The 12,006-nt window shown below is 37.0% G+C and overlaps 1 protein-coding gene across 2 annotated transcripts in view; it reads right to left on the bottom strand.

Moving 5' to 3' along the window:
- The window catches only part of GRID2 (glutamate ionotropic receptor delta type subunit 2), a 1,570,085-nt gene that overhangs the window by 426,554 nt on the left and 1,131,525 nt on the right, over window positions 1-12,006 (bottom strand). The window lies entirely within an intron of this gene.

Genomic DNA, 12,006 nt, shown 5'->3' with positions numbered 1-12,006 from the left:
TTTTGTTTTCAGATATCCACAGTACATAAAACAATGCAATTTGCCTTTTTTGTCAGTGCTATCAATCTACATGGGAGATTTTGGCAGCAGTCTTTCCCTTAAAGTCTCACAATGATTTACTACTCTTTGCTCTCCAAAGTACTGGTATAATTTTACATTCTTATGTAGTTGTTATCTCTTGTAACATTAAAATCTGAGGGCTACTAGTTTTAAAATTACTGCCTATAAATTCCAATGGGATAAAAATGGATGACTCTCAATTCAAAAATAAGGAGGAAAGAGAGATGCTGTGATTTGAATTAGCAGATAACTGCTCAAGAAGTGAAGCTGCAGAGGTTGTTGCAACACACATTTTGGGAAGATATTCCATGTCATGGAGAAGGAAATGGCAACCCACTCCAGTAGTCTTGCCTGGAAAATCCCACGGACGGAGGAGCATGGAAGCTACAGTCCATGGGGTCATAAAGAGTCGGATATGACTGAGTGACCACTTCGCTTTCACTTTCACCATGTCATTAATCCTGATGCCAGCCCCATGAGCCTTCCCATTTGGGAACTTATTCCATATTTGCATGCTTTAAAAATGTAACAGAACTTTAGTCATATTCAGAGACTGTTTTGATTAATTGAATGGTTTATAGGGGCACCTGGTTATTCGTGCTGCTTCCTGTTAAAGACTGTATTATTTCCTTGTATTGCATTTTGTTTGAAGCTTCTGAAGTCATCAATATACCAGCAAGTCTCCTCACAAATAAACAATTTAGGAGCTTCCTATTAAAACTCATGTTTCTTTTTAAGCTCCTCAAAAGGTGCTTAATTAAGAAAACTAAAATGTACACAATATATCTTAAGAGAAGGGGTTATCACATGTAAGCAAAAAGGCAGCTTTTGCTGTATTAAAATAATTTGGAAAAAGCTGCTAATTGTTGGTTTCAACTGTAAAAGCACATTAAATTTATACAATGATGTGTCATTTTTAGTTACATAAAAGTCTAATTAGAACTTAGATCCAATTAGCAAATCCAAATGTGTTGAAAGTCTAATTATCAGAGATACTGTAGTCCTCTTGCCAAATTTAAAACCTTATGAAATTTCTTTTGAGTTTTTGTTCTCTTCTGAGGTCAACCAGTCAATCCTCAATTATTTTCATTGATGTGCACTTTTTCTAATTACTTCTTCAAGAAGAGTTTAATTTCATAGAACAAATAATATTGGTGGAAAAATATCTAAAACAAAGTGAAAAGCTAAATTTCCATTTCTCTATCCACCTTTTACAATTAATTACCTAATTCTAAGTAAATGAATAGCTTTTAGGACATCATCTTATTCATGACTAGTGGATCTCAACTGCCAAAGTAAACACAGGGTTTTTTTTTTTTTTTCTCCCTTGGAGTTGTTTTTTAAGTTTGATGAACTTATTGCCAGTTTTCCTAAATAAATTACATTTGTTAGTGCCAACTTGAACACAGCATTTTGCTGTATTAACTAGTCAAAATATTTACTACTGGAATAAAAACAAAACCTGATAAGCAGTTTGTTTCAATAATGCTTTGGACAAACAATTAAAAATATATAATTTCCAGCTTCTTCTTAATTATGTCTTCCTTCAAACAGAACTAAATGCAGTCAATGATTTAAAAATTCTAAAGTACTTTAGTATTGGGGGGTTTGAAATATTGATAATGAAAGAGAATTTGGAGGAAGTAGAGGAGGTGGCTATATCTTAACTTCTGACCTTGGCAGTGACTTAAACATTATTTGTTTATTATATATATATATATATATATATATGTATATATATATATATATATATATAATGTTTCTTTTCTCTCTCTCTCCTCTCTCTTTCACTTTTTTTGTTTTTTAACTCACACTGATTTCTTCCAGTGGCCATGCATGGCCACTAACCCCATCCCGCCTTTTGGAGAATTGCTTTCTTTTTTCATCCTTAGACAACTGCTTTCCCTTTCTCATCCCCCTACTTTTCTCATGACTCTGACTCTCTGGTTTAGCAATTGTTAGTAATTGGTTGTTTGACCCGAGCCAATAAAAGTCCTTCCTTGGAGGTTTATTTTTAATATCAAGTGTGTGCATGGTGGGCAGATCAATAAGTTGATATGAAGTTTTTTTAATGTTTGGCCAGATTCTCTCATATATACTACAGAACATATAATTTTCTCCTTTGCTTTATGAAGCTCTTTCACCTTTCTGTTTTCTTTCTTCTTTCTTGCCATCCTTTTCACATGTCTATGAATTATAGCACTTAGAAAGTTGAAAAGTTGTTCCTGTTCTTAATGAAAGCAGTCTAGATTTTAAGACTGTTAACTTTTTTTTATTCAACTCAGGTATCCTTTCATATTCACCTGTTCTGATGCTTAATATTAGCTAAATGTTAGCTGTGGTCACCAAAAACTAGAGATGGAATTTTGACATAGAGAAATTCAGGATACAGACTCTCTGGAAAACTAGAAATAAAGAATATCACATATAAACACAGTCATAACAAAGAAATTATTAAGAAATTAATACTAATTTCTACATTGAATAGAACTTTTTTAAAAAAACATTTTTTGTAATACTTTCTATGTGTCAGCCATGGTACTGGGGCTTTTCATATGTGTGTGTTCTTAGTCATTCAGTCATGTGCAACTCTTTGCAACTCCATGGACTGTATCCCACCAGGCATCTCTGTCCATGGGGTCTTTCAGGCAAGGATACTGGAGTGTTTTGCCATTCCCTTAGGCTGCCCCCTAACATTAAGCAGAGTTCCATGTGCTATACAGTAGGTCCTTGTTGATTATCCATTTTAAATATAGCAGTGTGTACATGACCATCCTGGAGTCTTAATTGATATTTTTTAAAAGGCAAATTATCACCATTATCATCATTTTTATAAAAATAATTATAACACATACATAGTACATATGCATGAATGCTCAGTCACTCAGTCATGTTTGACTCTCTGCAACACTATGGACTGTTAGCCCGCCAGGCTCCTCTGTCCATGAGATTTTCCCACCAAGAATACTGGAGCAGGTTGCCATTTTCTTCTCTAGAGGACCTTCCTGATCTAGGGATCGAACCATGTCTCTTGTGTCTCCTGCATTGCAGTGGATTCTTTACTGCTGCGCCACCAGGAAAGCCCCATGTAGTGAACAGTATGTACTAATCATCTGTAAAGTGAAATCGCTCAGTCATGTCCGACTCTTTGTGACCCCAGGGACTGTAGCCTACCAGGTTCCTCCATCCATGGGATTTTCCAGGCAAGAGTACTGGAGTGTGTTGCCATTTCCTTCTCCAGGAGATCTTCCCGATCCAGAGAATGAACCTGGGTCTCCCACACTGTAGGCAGACGCTTTACCGTCTGAGCCACAGGAGCTGTGCATATATTGATTAATTTATTTCTCAAGACCACCAAATGATGAAGGTATCATTATTACTCCATTGTAATGGAAATGCTGATTTTATACATATTTTTCAAGGATTACTCAAGGGTTGAGATTCCTTAATTTCTGTTCATATCCAAGCTTCTCCCTGAGATTCACTTCAAGCTATTCTGTTTGATTATAAAAACTCCTTCCAATAATAAGCCATAAAAATGGGTTAGGTTCACACAGATCCAAACTGAATTTGTCTCTACAGTGGGTCATAGCCCTTTCAGCAGAGCAAGATTGACAGGAAAATTGTTAGAAAGAATCTAGAATTTCACTCAGGTTTAAGTGTGAGACTTAACTAACAACTTCTCTGGTTCATTGTTTGAAATGTTTTTAGCTTAACTTTGCTTCAGAGGTTGTTTTTGTCTGGTCGTGTTGTTTCTGTTTTAAACAATGAGGCCAGAGACTAACAAAGATAATGCACACAAAATTTCATACTAATCTATTTGGCTGAGCATTTTCTAAATAAAAATAATAAAAGTGGGCCCTGCAGCACGTGAGATTTACAGAAAGTCGCACTGCTGATGGCAAAACAAGATGCATTATCTTCCATGGTCTGACCGTCTAGAGAACATTTAGAAGGGATTTAAAAATAAAGACCAATTCAATTTCCTTTCAATTACAGTATATCGATTTCCTATAGTGTTTTCTGGTGATTGCCTAAAGTCATTTTAAAACCTTAAAATGCTTAATGCTTTAATTATTTCCTTCATTGAAGCTTTAGCAATAATAACCTTGCAGCTTTCTTTTCAAATCAATGTAATATCTGTGTTCGACAAACTGGGTGATGTATGTGCATGGGCACAGTAGGATGCTCCTAACATTACGTACTGGGTCATTAGGAGATGACCAAGTTTTAGACATTTACTCTTTCCCCTCAATGTTTCCACTTTTCCTTTTTCCATGGGCTTTAAAGGGTGACATTTGACTTGGGCTTTACATCACTATTTTTCAGGCAGTGTTTCAATGTCAAAAAGAGCTGAACTGTTCAACTTCAATTTTACACTCACTAGTTTGTAGCTTTAATAACAGGAGCTAAGAGAGCTCTTAATTGAATACCAAACAATCCCCTACATGTATTACACTGTATTCATAGGCAACAAGCCAAGACAGGTTATAGCACCGTAGCTTCAGGACACAAAATATCCACAGCACTGGGGACCTTGCACTCCCAAAAACTACATTTGCTTTCTCAGCCTTCAAAGGAAAAGAGGGAACAACAAAAGCTGGGCAAAGTAGCTGAAAGCCAGCCATTTAGAAATGCACAGCATTATTTGGTAGGTATTATTTCTGTAATGGGATAGAAAGTGTAAGAAAAAAATACATGTGGCAGGTTGACTCAGATACATGTTTTACAGAGTTAAATTGGAATTTTTTTCTTTGACATGCATAGAAATGCAGTGTGTCAGTAATCCTTCCAATGATACTTTTCTTTATGGTATTTCCACCTGTAAAATAGGTTCGATTTGTTAGACTTGCTCACTGGGGGATGATTACTTCCTCCTAAGATTTTATTCCTACAGCTTGGTCATTACCATGAAGTAAGAGTCATTCTTTAGATTACATGGAATAGCCTTAGCACTTGAGTTTCCTTCAGGAGAAAATGAAAAGTCAGGAAAAAAAATTACCTGTTTCCATAGCTTATATCTCCCTGCCTGCTGCTGAAGACAAAAACTTCTGGGCTATGTAACAATGTACATGTACAATAAGACAGACTTGTTGACTGATTTCCATAAATTAAGAATATAAACATGGAATATGTATATTAAATATATACATGAATTTAATTGTATATTTATATAAATATATATAAAATATAGTTCAAAAGTATTTATGGCTGCATTATAACCACTTCCAGTCATCAAGTGGTATTTGACTGGTTTAATGATCTATATCTCTATCCACTCAGTCGTGACCAACTCTTTGTGATCCCATGGACTGTATCCTGCCAGACTCCTCTGTCCATGGAATTCTCTAGGCAAGAATACTGGAGTGGGTTGCTATTTGCTTCTCCAGGGATCTTCCCAACCTAGGGATTGCGTCTCCCGCATGGCAGGCAGATTCTTTACCCTCTGAGCCCCCAAGAAGATGGTTTAATGATACTCTGCCATTATCATTGGAGAAGGCAATGGCAACCCACTCCAGTACTCTTGCCTGGAAAATCTCAAGGACAGAGGAGCCTGGTAGGCTGCAGTCTAGTGGGTCGCGGAGTCGGACACGACTGAGCGACTTCACTTTCACTTTTCACTTTCACGCACTGGAGGAAACGGCAACCCACTCCTGTGTTCTTGCCTGGAGAATCCCAGGGATGGCGGAGCCTGGGGGGCTGCCGTCTATGTGGTTGCACAGAGTCGGACACAACTGAAGTGACTTAGCAGCAGCAGCCATTATTATATGTTTTCCCTTCTTTTATAATTCTCAGTGTAAAATTACTATTACATAATATTTAGAGAAAATATCGCATAGCACTCCGGAACCAGATGTGTTCAAGGACCTGCCCTGATACTTGCCGGGTCTGGCCACTGGGGCTCTGATCCCTCTCAAATGGGAAGAACAAAAATGACTTCCTCATAACTGACTTAACACATGTTAAACATTTAGACATGTTCCTGGCACATAAAGACTAGAGAATTGTTCATTATTATTATTCCTGTGTAATCAGCATGCTTTTATTCCTCTCCCAGCCTTCTCATCTGGAGTCACTCACTTGTTTCAGTGATGAAACATACCTCAGAAGTGTGGTTCTCAACTCTGGCTGCACATTAGAATTACCTGGAAGCTTTATACAATTCTGATGTCCTGCCTAACCCCAGAACAATTAAATCCTAATTTCCACTACTCTAAAACTTGATCTAACACCCAGGGAATGCAATCCCATAAAATGGCTACTTAACCTTATTGACTAAAGGCATCCTTTTTACTGGTTTCCTTTGCAAAAGCTAACTGGGGACACTTTCTCAAATAAACAGGCTCTTTTATTTTTCTTGTTTTAAGTAGTATAGGAGACAATAAACTCTGAACCTGAATAACACTTACCTTATCTGCTGTTGTAGTCCTACTCCTTATCATAACTTTGGTGTGTTGGTACATGATTAGTCCTAATAGAGATCTGATAAATGAAATGCATATATTACAATTCCTGCTGTCTTCTTTATTATTCTACCTTTTGGGCTTTCCAGTTTGATATGAATAAAAACCAAAATATCCCCAACCTGATACTGTGTTCAACTATATAATATTGTATCTCTGACAATTTTTGTGATTCTTCAGGACAATTGCTCCATACTAAAATTCAATTAGCTCTCTCTTTCTTTCTGATCAGAATTTTCTTCCAAATAACATTTTGGCACTTATTGGTTAGAAAAGACCCTGATTCTGGGAGAGATTGGGGGCAGGAGGAGAAGGGGATGACAGAGGATGAGATGGCTGGATGGCATCACCGACTCGATGGACATGAGTTTGAGTAAACTTCGGGAGTTGGTGATGGACAGGGAGGCCTGGCGTGCTGCAATTCATGGGGTTGCAAAGAGTCGGACACGATTGAGAGACTGAAGTGAACTGAACTGATTATGATCTGATAAAAGTGGTTGGATTTCTCCTCTTTCATTCCATGCTACCTTGAGATGTAGTTTTTTTTAAAGGGGATCTTCATTTTAAAACCACATTAGATGTGTCAATCTTTCCTATGTCCTCATCTTAATGATCTGCAGGTGCCCAATGCCTTCTACAATAGTGTTTTGTACCAGTAAAACAATTATTTTTACAGAACTTGCATGATTTAATGTAAAGTTATTGCACTTTAGATCTTTGTTCCCAAACAACCTAAAACCTCATGCCCAGATGTATCCTTATGTTCTACCCTCTCTTTACTATCTATTTAGATACCTCAAAGGCACCTCAAATATCATAAGAGTAGGCTCATAATTCACCTTTACCAGTTCCACTATCCAGCAACCAAGGAGTCAGTCTTATCATCTCTCATACTTTATCTATTGCCAGTCTGCCAATTTCAAGTCCTTAAAAAACAAAACAAAACTTTCAAACCCATTTCACTTCATCTCCTTGCCACCATCCTAGTCCAAGCTAATTTTATAGCTTCTCTTTTACAATCTTTACACTGTAAACATAAACATACATTTAGATATAATGTCCTCTCCTATGATCTTTCTGTAGTTTTCTATTTTTCTCAAGAAAAAGACTAAATTTCTAATATGACCGATCAAGACCTCTGTGATTTGCCACATTTTAGAGTCACAGTCTCAGGTCATGTCACATTCCTTCTCATTCTCTGGACTCCAATCACTAGTCTTACTTCAAATTTCTTGAGTTAGACATAATCCTCCTGCCTTAAGGATTAACCACTTGAGAAGTTAAAAAAAATAAATCCCAACGCCAAAGCCATATGCCATGTAAAATAAATCACAAAGTGTTGAAAGTGTTAGTTACTCAGTCGTGTCTGACTCTTTGCGGCCCCACGGACTCTAGCCCGCCAGGCTCCTCTGTCCATGGGGATTCTTCAGGCAAGAATACTGGAGTTGGTTGCCATGCTCTCCTCCTTCCTGACCCAGGGATTGAACCTGGGTCTCCCACATTGCAGGCAGATTCTCTAACATCCGAGCCACCAGGGAAGCCCCAAATCAAAAATTCTGGGCAATTTTCAGGTATCAGTATTTTTCAAAAACTTCTAAGATGATTCCAAAGTTTAGTCAAATTTGGTAATCAATGGTTTTAAACATACAGTCTTACTTGATTGGAAGAATCTTAGAAACCTGCCATTCTTCAGTGAATTACTGAATTCACTCTTACTCATCCTATAGACCTCAATGCAAACATCTACAGCCTGAGGTAAACCTTCACTGACAATCTGATCCACCCCCAGGCTAGCTCATGTCCTTTCAATACAGCATCAAGTTCCTCTATTTACAGTAATATCATAATTAAAATTTTAATCTATATTTTATATGAATAACATTTATTGTGCCAATTATTTGTAAGTTTCCATGGAGTCAGGAAGATTGATATTTTGTATCATTCACTTTATTAAATACATAATTCCTGGCACAAAGTGGGGCTTCAATTTTTATTGAGTACTAAACAAATTTAGATGGTTTTTAAATGAGAAACTTAATATATCTTGCAGCAATCGCTGATTGTTTCTTAAATGATGTCTTAAATGAGGATCATAATGATATGGCCAAGACACTGTGCTGTCAGCTAATAGCTGAGCTTTTTAATGTTTGTTTTAATTTGGAAGGAAGATTTGCAACTCTCATTCTTCCTGGGTACAAATGGGTGAACTCTGCATAAAGATCAGGGAATGCTTTTCAAAAACCTTCAATATGGGGAATTATGATCTTACCTAACTCTGTAGAGAATAAGTTGTCATATTAGAGCTATAATTGGAACAATTATATAAAAACAATAGCAATAATAAAAATAGTATGTAGCCTATGAAAGGTGCCTCTTATATTCCAGGCCTCATTTTAAGGCATGTACTTATTCCATCTCAATAACAAGACATCTACTGTATACCCAGGAAATGTAAACTGTTGAAACTTTGGAGAATGAAACATCACCCATCTAGCAGAAAGCCCTCCTGAGAACAGAGAAGGCTCTTGAGAAATCCAGCCCCTGGCTAAAAAGCTATATATGATTTTTTTTAAACCTGACCATAGGCAATTACTAAGGCTTTACATGACAGATCTATTGAAGGGAATTTCAGTCAAGAACTCAGGCCTTTTGGCCCACCATACTTTTATTTGTATCTGCATTGTTAGCCTAGGAGCCTCTATTCAGAGGCCTCACTATTGGAACCCTGGGCTCTGAGAACATCCTATTCACAGAAAGGGGTAACCTTAAGAATATGTTATTTCATTATTAAATAACACTCATTATTAAATAAATAATACTTGTCCATTCCTAGCCCTTCCTTTCTTCCTTTCCCTCCATTCCCCACTCAAGTCCATAAAACTGATCCTCTTGACTGGGATTCCTCCAGCAGTGACACAATTCCCTCATCCCATCTGTGCTGTTACACCAACTTTCTCTCAGTCCCATCCTATAGACAAAAGTCAAACATTTGGGAAGCAATGACGTTTTTTTTATAGACTTGTTTTTCCTTTGGCAGGGTTTCTGAAACCCAGGTTCGATACTTGGGTCACTAAGATCCCCTGAAGAAGGGAATGGAAACCCACTCCAGTATTCTTTCCTGGAGAATCCTATGGGCAGAGGAGCCTGGTGGGCTTCAATCCATGGGGTGGCAAAGAGTCAGACACGACTGAGCAAATAACACTGGAACTTCCTATGGCAGTAGAGAGTGAAGCCTTAATTCCTACTTGCATTTCGACTTGCTGTCTTAATCCACTGCACCCACACCGTGGCAGGGCAGCTCTCCCAGCTCAGTCTTGGCATCTCTCACTTTAGAAGGGTAGTTCACGTCTACTGATACTTCCTATGAAGCAAGCACTGTCCCAAGTCTTGGATACCACTTAATTGGCTTTTCTGCTGTAATCTTATGTAGCCACTATAATTATCCTAATTTTAATAGATGAGAAGATTGAGATTAGAGAGTTTAATTGACCAGGTCAATCACCTAACAAGTGAAATAGTGAGGATTTAAACTCAGGCAGTATAGCCCCAGAAAACACAAGGTCTTTCTGACCTCAAGTAGCAAGATACTTCTCAGAAAATAATACAGCAAGGGGGCTTAATGACAGTCCTCATGGATTTTGAGTGCTCATTTCCCCAGTTTAGCTCTATTTGTGTTGTGGAGTCCTTGAGAAATTGAAATTTCCTTATAACAACTTTTTATTTTTTGTCTCAACTATTCACTTTGGGTTTCTGTCACATGGGGTTCCCAGGTAGCTCTAGTGGTAAAGAACCTGCCTGACAATGCAGGAGATGGACGAGACATGGACGGGTTCGATCCCTGGGTTGGAAAGATCCCCTGGAGAAGGGCTTGGCAACCCACTGTAGTATTCTTGCCTGAAGAATCCCATGGACAGAGGAGCCTGGCGGGCTATTGTCCATAAGATTGCAAAGAGTCAGATACAACTGTAGTGACTTAGCATGCACACGGATTTATAGCTATATATGGACATTGTTCTAGGTTGTATGAATACATTCTATAACTAAGTCAATGTAGGAAAAGAAAGATATTTTTGAAAGGAGGGCAAACAGTAAAGAACATTGGATTGGGTATTAGCAGGTTTTACTCCAAATAAGAATCATACTTTTTGAATCTTAGCATTTTCATATGAAAGTGAAATGGTTTGTTAATGTAAATGAATTCCAAACTCATTTCTCACAATTCACAAGTTGTTAGTGATTGGGTTTACTTTGCGGATAGATTTTTTTTGTCATGTGAGCAAATGAATTTAAAAAACATTTAAAACCAAGTAAGGATTATTGTTATTGACAAAGGGGAAACTCATGGAATCATTTATATCCCCCTATTAAACTGAAAGCCTCACAAAGGCAAAGATCTCAGCCAGGTTTATTTGTTGATGCAAACTAAGCACCCATATGGCTCACACATAACAAATATTTGTTGAATGAATGAATGGGTCTTATTTTTCTCAAAGAATAAATTAAATTTCAGTGCCTCGAGGATTTTGCAGCACTCAAGTTTTATCTCGAGGTGAGGAATAGATCAGCTAATCTCATAAAATCCTGTCTAGCTTTGTGATTCTACAATTGTTTAATATGACTGGGTATATATGAAGTGTCATTCCTGTGATGGACAAGAGAGGATTTCTCATTCAAATTTTCCAAAATAACTGACTATAAGCAGTACAATCAGCCACTTCAATCAGTTTATCTGATGCTAATGCTGACATGACACTTTTGTCCAGGTCACCATGTAATTCTTCCTTTCCAACTCCCACTTAATCAGATCTGTGCTTATGTGCAAAATGAGGGTGGAGTGCTTGAATTTCCTGGGTAGCTGTGAATCATCAAATGATTGACTATGCCTCTAAGCATTCTGAACTAGCTTTGCGTATAATTTTTATTTCATTGTAAAATATTACAAACATTCAAGCAATTGAAACTTCCATAAATCAGGAATGTTTTAAAATGCTAGTATACTTCAAAAAAGAGTTGATGCTACTTTGTGGATTTATATGTTTTTCTAATTGCTCTTTTCTAAATAGGATTCCCCTGATATACTTCCATGGGCAATTATTACCTATAATCACATATATACTACAAGCACGAGAAAATGCAGGGATATTTGGAAAAGGTTAGGACTAACTAATCACAATACTCTGCAAGAGATTTAGCAATGGACAATCTAGTGGACTCTAATACAACACTGTACATAGTCTAAACACATTATTCTCTGTCACTCAACATTTATAATCAAGAAGATACTTATTTATCAAAAACTTGCTGTGCTGGTATTATGAGATACAAGGACATATAAAGCACATCATCTTTTACATCCAAAAGTCTGTGATCTTTTTGACATAATAAAGCACAAAATTTTTTTAAAAGAAAAAAACTACAACAAATTCCACATATTCATAATTCCCAAAAGATGATATAAATTAGAAGTATTTAAAAGATGGGA

Source organism: Cervus canadensis, chromosome 19, assembly GCF_019320065.1.
Source record: "Cervus canadensis isolate Bull #8, Minnesota chromosome 19, ASM1932006v1, whole genome shotgun sequence".
In the NCBI taxonomy this organism is placed as follows: Eukaryota; Metazoa; Chordata; class Mammalia; order Artiodactyla; family Cervidae; genus Cervus; species Cervus canadensis.
This window is presented reverse-complemented; position numbering and strand designations above follow the sequence as displayed.